The following is a 6,513-nucleotide window of genomic DNA, read 5'->3' on the forward strand; positions in this document are numbered from 1 at the left end:
TAAACAAGGATAAATGTTTAATAAAGGGGATCAGGTCCAGAGGAGGGGCAGATAAATACAATTTCTCTATCCAGGTGACACAGAAGCCCACCTGTACACAAGTTGCCCCCTGCCATGCAGTGATAGCCCTGCAGCTTGTTGTGTGTCACCTCCAGACTTTTAGGAGTTGCTTTGTGATGGAAGGAATGATGGGAGTGATGGAGGAGCCGCACACACAGCTCCTGCCATCCAAGCAGCCCGTGTAAAAGTTGGGGGCGATGGTGTCCGGGGGTGTGGGGTGAGATCGGTGACCCCAGTCCTACCTACCCCCGGCTGATCACACGACCTGGCCGCCTCCTGCACTGCGTCTTCCAGCAGCAGCTGTCTGTGTAACCTTTGCATCACTTCTGCTGGGTGTCACGCTCGGCTTGTGCAAACACTATCGCGAGGCCGTGCAAAACCCTCAGGCGGAATGCCACCGAGAAAAATGGCAACCCCGGCCCTGACAGCCAGCACACACGTGAAAAGTCTGCTCACCATCCCTCAGGAGCTCCCGTAGCCGCCGCGGTGCCCAGGCTCCATGCAGCTCGGTGACACTTTTCTATCTCACGCCCTCCGAGGAGAAGCTCCTGTTACAATGTATACTTTTCTATATCTCAGGAGGGGGAGGGGAGGCTGCTGTCATTGTGTCAGACAGAGGGGGGGTAAACAGGAGCCCGGACTGACCTCACATCACCCCTGGAGAGATATTCACCTTCATTATTTGGGATAAATACCGGGAGATTGGGGTAATATGTGCTCCTTTATATCAGACAATTGACTCAGGTTATGAGGTGAAGAAGAGGGGCAATAATATGCAAAGTGGGAGTGGTTTATTGAAAATAGGGCGTGGTTAGAATATATATGGGCGTGGCTTAAATTTGACTATTATTATTAGACAGTATTTATATAGCTGTACATCAGGGGTGCCCACACTTTTTTGGCTTGCCAGCTACTTTTAAAATGACCAAGTCAAAATGATCAACCAACAATAAAAATTTGGACTTAACTCCTGTGCACAATAGAGTTCATTTTACTCTCTTTGTCTTTGCGATCCACCTGTTGGGCACCCCTGCTGTACATTGCCATGTCACTAGCTGTCCCTCATAGTGGCTCACATTATAATGTCCCTACCATGGTCATATGTCATTACCACAGTCTAAGGTCTATTTTTTTGGAGGAAGCCAATTAATCTAACAGCATGTTTTTGGGATGTGGGAGGAAACCCACACAAACATGGGGATAACCTGCAAACTCCATGCAGATAGTGTCTCGGCCAATATTCCAACCTGGGACCTAGCGCTGCAAAGGCCAGTGCAGAGCAACCGTGCTGCCCGCACACCTAAAGCATCTGTAATTTTTGCACGGTTGTATGGGCGCTTTTTGGCCAAATCTGCACAGACAAACATCATTACTAACTTTTAAAGAGTTTATACAAGATTAAAAGGCATTTTAAAGACAGCCTATAAATACTTATAAATGTTCATAATGCAAACGGCACAGAACGCCCCAGTATGGACTGGTCTATTGGAATGAATTGAAATTTCAAACATGGGCATTTAAAGCAGAACTAAACAAAAACTTACTGTCAATTACTTCGCAAACTGAGTCCAGTAGGTCCCTCACTGTCCTGACATCCATTCTTCTTCCAGGTTCTGTTCACATCCCCTAATCTCACACTGGTCAGGCCGGGCTCATGTGCAAGATAGACACTTTTTTTTACATTCCAGGAAAGTACCTGATGCCTGATCCCTGGCATGTCCAAAAGAAGCAGCGCACAATCTGTATAAGCCTGAATATGTGATGTACATATCCCAGCTAAGACAGAAGAGGAGGGGTACACACATTTTTACATTATATAAAAGGTTTAGCCACCCTTTTCTATAATGTTAAAAGTGTGGTGATAGGTCCTCTTTACACTGGGGAAACAGTCTGTGAAGACTTAGCCCTTCTGTACTAGAACAGTTTACTTTGATTCCACTTGCATTCTGCAAATGAAGCTGCAGCAAGTCAGGTACAGCCTGCCCCATTTTCTGACTGATTTACACACCCATTGACATCTACCCCCCTTCTTTCCCCCAAAACCTTACTGGACTCAGCCCATCCCTTTCCAATCATAAAGGCCAAGCAATCACATGTGAGCGTTAGCTAAGTCGCTCTGCATGAGGCAGGGTGCTGTGATGTTTTCAGAAGGTATGTATAGCGCCCTCCAGGCCCCTTCCACCATCCATAAACAGAAAGTATGTATAGCACCCTCCAGGCCCCTCCCACCATCCATAAACAGAGTATGTATAGCACCCTCCAGGCCCCTCCCACCATCCATAAACAGAAGGTATGTATAGCACCCTCCAGGCCCCTCCCACCACCCATAATCCCCCTGCAAGGCACAGGCACAATGAATTAGTGATGATGTCAGTGGGTCTGAATTAAGCAGAAGAGGACCGGGTGAAGATGGTGGCACCTGTGATGAAGCAAGGACAGGTGAGTTTATTTTACACATTTACAAACCACCTGTCCCTTCTGCGATAAGGGATTTGCTTGGATGCATTTTTTTAAATTTTAACTTTAGTTCCCTTTAGGGTTCCTTACACTAATGTGTGTTGCATTAAGGTTGCCTATTGATTTTATTTGGGCACAGAAATGTACCTTTTATTCGTGCAATAGAATACACAATGCTGCAAGTAACAATGAAAAGCACCATAACATGCTAATGTATGCAATGTTCACTGCCAGGCGTTACCGTAAGACATTTGTGTGAAGACAGCCTTCATCTAGATGTAACTATTTAGGTGTATAGCAGATACAAATATGGATGAAAAGATTTTCTAAAATGTGTGAAAATGCTCAACCTTTGATCACATCTTCCATAGGAAAGGGGAGAAGTCTTCATAAATTGCTGGCACTGATCACATAAGACATGGTAGTCGATGGCGTCCATATACAAATATGAAAGACATCACATAGACCTGCCTACCTTGTCCATTTTTTTTAATGTGAACCCTATTCATTTTCCATTGACACATTCACATTCCATGGCACATTATTCAGGGTAGGATGTGGAATAAGGATACCTCCTAGATAATCTAGCATGGTTCCCTGGCAACCTCCCCAAATTCCATCACATCAGCTAAATGATGCAAGTCATTATTTTAAACTGATATCTGTGGCCATCTTTGTTAGATGCAAAATCATTAGGCTAATTGAATTCTTGGCTATTCTATTCAGGTGGAAAACGTAGATAGAAAATGGTTGCTTAAGCATGGATTTTTAGCCTGTAGTACATATATAATTAAAACTGAAGTAGAAAATGCAGAATATTTAGGTTAAAGAGTCCCTGTCACCAGGCTATTCAGAAAAAAATCTTCCTGTACGAATATGTGTATTTAAAGCTAAAATAAAAACTTTAAAAATAAAAAACTGCTACCAGGCGGGTATTTTATGGCAGAAAGGGCAGGGGACATCCTTTCTGCAATAAAACACCCTTACCTGATCACAATTTTTTAAATACACTCACCCGTCGCTGCTCTATTGCACGAGTTGCCCATTCTTTCTTCTCCTCTTCCTTGATCTTCTGCCATCTTGATTGGTCAGGCTGGCGCACAGGAATTCATTCAGAACGGGCCAGGATACTCAACACATCCCAGCATCATGCAGCACAGTATTTTTTAGAGAAGACGACATTATTCAAGCAGATAAATGTGTTTTGTTCCAGAATGGTCATTGCCTGTTCCTTTCTGCAATATAGATCTGCCTGATCACAATTTGGCAACTTAATTCCACCAAAAAATGTTTTGTGGGCAGGACGGTGGATCAGAGGTTAGCACTCTGGCCTTTGCAGCGCTGGGTCCCAGGTTTGAATCTCAACCAGGACACTATCTGCATGGAGTTTGCAGGTTCTCCCTGTGTCTGTGTCGGTTTCCTCCTACACTGCAAAAAAACATGCAGTTAGGTTAATTGACTTCCTCCTAAAAATTTGACCTTAGACTGTGCTAAAGACATATGACAATGGTGGGGAAATTAGATTGTGAGCCCCTTTGTGGGACAGCTTGTGATATGACAAAGACTTTACAAAGTGCTCTGTAATATGTCGGCCTTATATAAATACTCTGTAGTAATATTAATATTGCATATTATTTACTGTACCTATAAAAACCTCACTTGTGTAGACATCCAAAAAGCCATGAGACTGCTGCCAGGTGACACCATCGTGAATTTGATGTCAGCAGACCTAGCAGATTCCAATATGTCACTTTAATGACATTTTATAGCACTACCTCTGCTCCTCCCTACTGAGGTTAACTGGGGTGGTGAGGAGTGGCGGGGTAAAGCCATCACAGGAAGTAATTAGACATTCACAGAGGAAAAAGTTCTGATGTGCAAAGAGGGAAGGGGACGTCCAGGATAACTGACTACTCAAAATTTCTAGCAGGTTCACAGGCATATTAATATTAATAAAATATTATTTAAGGAAAAAAAAATACTGAGTAAGCATTTTACTTTATTTTGTGCTTTTACGATCACACTAATGACTCCTAAACCATGGTGACAACAAAAGGTTATGTCACTTTTATCCCTATGTATGTTTCTAAATTGCAATTTTCCAGCTCACCTACTTGGTTTACTAAAAGAAAAACTATACTCAAAAACAAATTGGGAGAAGGCAGGTTCTTTAGAAGGGACCAGCAATATTCTTTCTGCAATAATCCTTACCTGTCTGTTCACAGTCTTTTTCTGTAATGTACATTGCTGTGTGCAAAGCTCAGTGTACGACACTGACATGTCTGGCTGGTAGGAATAAATTAACTGTCGAAGGAGTTAGTCCATTCCTGCCTGGCCAATCAAGATGGCCAAATATCCCAAACCCAAAAGAGGTTAAAATGTAAGCCGCCAAAGAATGAGTGAGGAGAGGTAAGAATACCTAAAATGAATTCGGTACAGGCAGGTAAGTTTATTTAATTTCCCTTCTACAATAAACACCCGCCTGCTTGCAATTTTTTGTATTTGAACTTTCTGCTAAAAGAATATATATTAATTTGTAAAATATGGTAAAAAGATAGACCCACTGTTAAGTTTTTATTGCTTTCTCTGTTCTTAATGGGGAGATTTACCCCTCGCTTTGTACTGTTTTACTATTATTACTGCTAAAGGATAAACTGAACAAGAAAAGAGAAATCTTCTAATAGGAAAAACCTAACCAAGGCAACTCTTAAAGGGGAATTCACCTGACTGGGAAATTTCCTCTAAATTTCTTTTTTGTCTCTGAGAAAGAAATTTAAAGGAAATTTCTCCAATGATACATAGATAGTAACAAGTAAGCTGGCAGGGTTTTCAAAGAAAAAAATGGGCTGCATATATGCGTCATGTACTTTTAATATGAACACATTTTGGACAGTCCTTCTGCACCTAGACCAATTTATAGTGAAATAGAACCTGGATAATCTAGTTAGGTTACTGCACTTTGCACTCCATCATGGCCTTTGAACTGTATTAAACAAACCTGTTAATATTAACTTCAAAGAAAAGTAAAAACTGACACCCTGCATTCCAGTCCCAGCAAATCAAGAAAGGATGTAGTAAAAAAAAATGAAAGAGACCTTTAAACACAAACAAAAATAGTATTTCCTTAAGAATGATGGCCTAGGGGATACATGATCATTATTGATTGACTCATCACAGGGTTGGGAGCTGCTGTGGGCAACAGAGAAACACACTTTACAGCTATACACATGCTGTACTATTTATTTGTGTGATATCAAACTCCACTGGACCTTATCTATGGTCCATCTCTGAAGACTGGCATAGCTCTTAGTTATCTTAAGCTATGGTCAAAACTTTAGATCATCGCTTTTGCCAGGTTTGGAAAAAGGCACATTTGATGCAGTATTTTGTGATCCAACAGACCTGGAATGGACCTGGTCCAGGATTGAAAACTTTTGCTAACAAAAAGCAAATAACTTTTATAAAAACCCATTCTGACTTATTGGATCCCCCAGCTTTACTGTGGTAAGTGTATCTTCTCCACCCTTGGATAGGATGGATGTGCTCAAACTTGCCCAGATCAACACAATCTGTTGCCAATTCTTCTTAGTCTATGCCTCAAATACAGAACCTCAAGAAACCTTGAGAAATGCCAGGTAGATATTATTGTATAATATATATAAACCTGTTACAAAACATAAATATTAATTTACACATATACCATTAGAGGCTTCTTTTAGAGAGCCACCCAGAGGTTCTGCATTACTCATTAAGAGTCAATTTAAGAACTGTAACAAATACACGAGAGGTGCAAGTGACTGAGTAACCTCAACTTTACCATTTGGCTTTATCTCTGGATCTACTAATGGAATTAACTAAAGGTAACCAGCTAATGCATTTTTCATGATATACTCAGTCTAAATTGTCCAGACTTGTGACAGATTTACTTTAGGCAATGCAGCAGTCACTTAAGGTGCGTACACACTTCCAATTTTTATCGTTCCAATCGAACGACGA

The 6,513-nt window shown here is 41.4% G+C and overlaps 1 protein-coding gene across 4 annotated transcripts in view; it reads right to left on the bottom strand.

The window, feature by feature from the left end:
- TLK1 (tousled like kinase 1) overlaps nucleotides 1-6,513 on the bottom strand; it is a 131,499-nt gene that overhangs the window by 113,159 nt on the left and 11,827 nt on the right. For 2 of the 4 annotated variants that reach the window (XM_072418319.1, XM_072418324.1), the window contains exon 1: nucleotides 517-657. The exons of 1 other annotated variant lie outside the window; for it this stretch is intronic. The gene's annotated coding sequence lies outside the window, so the exon portion shown is untranslated. Of the gene's footprint in view, nucleotides 1-306; nucleotides 491-516; nucleotides 658-6,513 lie in introns of those variants that run through there. One more of the 4 variants, XM_072418321.1, reaches the window with a different exon arrangement.

Source organism: Pyxicephalus adspersus, chromosome 7 (assembly GCF_032062135.1).
Source record: "Pyxicephalus adspersus chromosome 7, UCB_Pads_2.0, whole genome shotgun sequence".
Taxonomy (NCBI): Eukaryota; Metazoa; Chordata; class Amphibia; order Anura; family Pyxicephalidae; genus Pyxicephalus; species Pyxicephalus adspersus.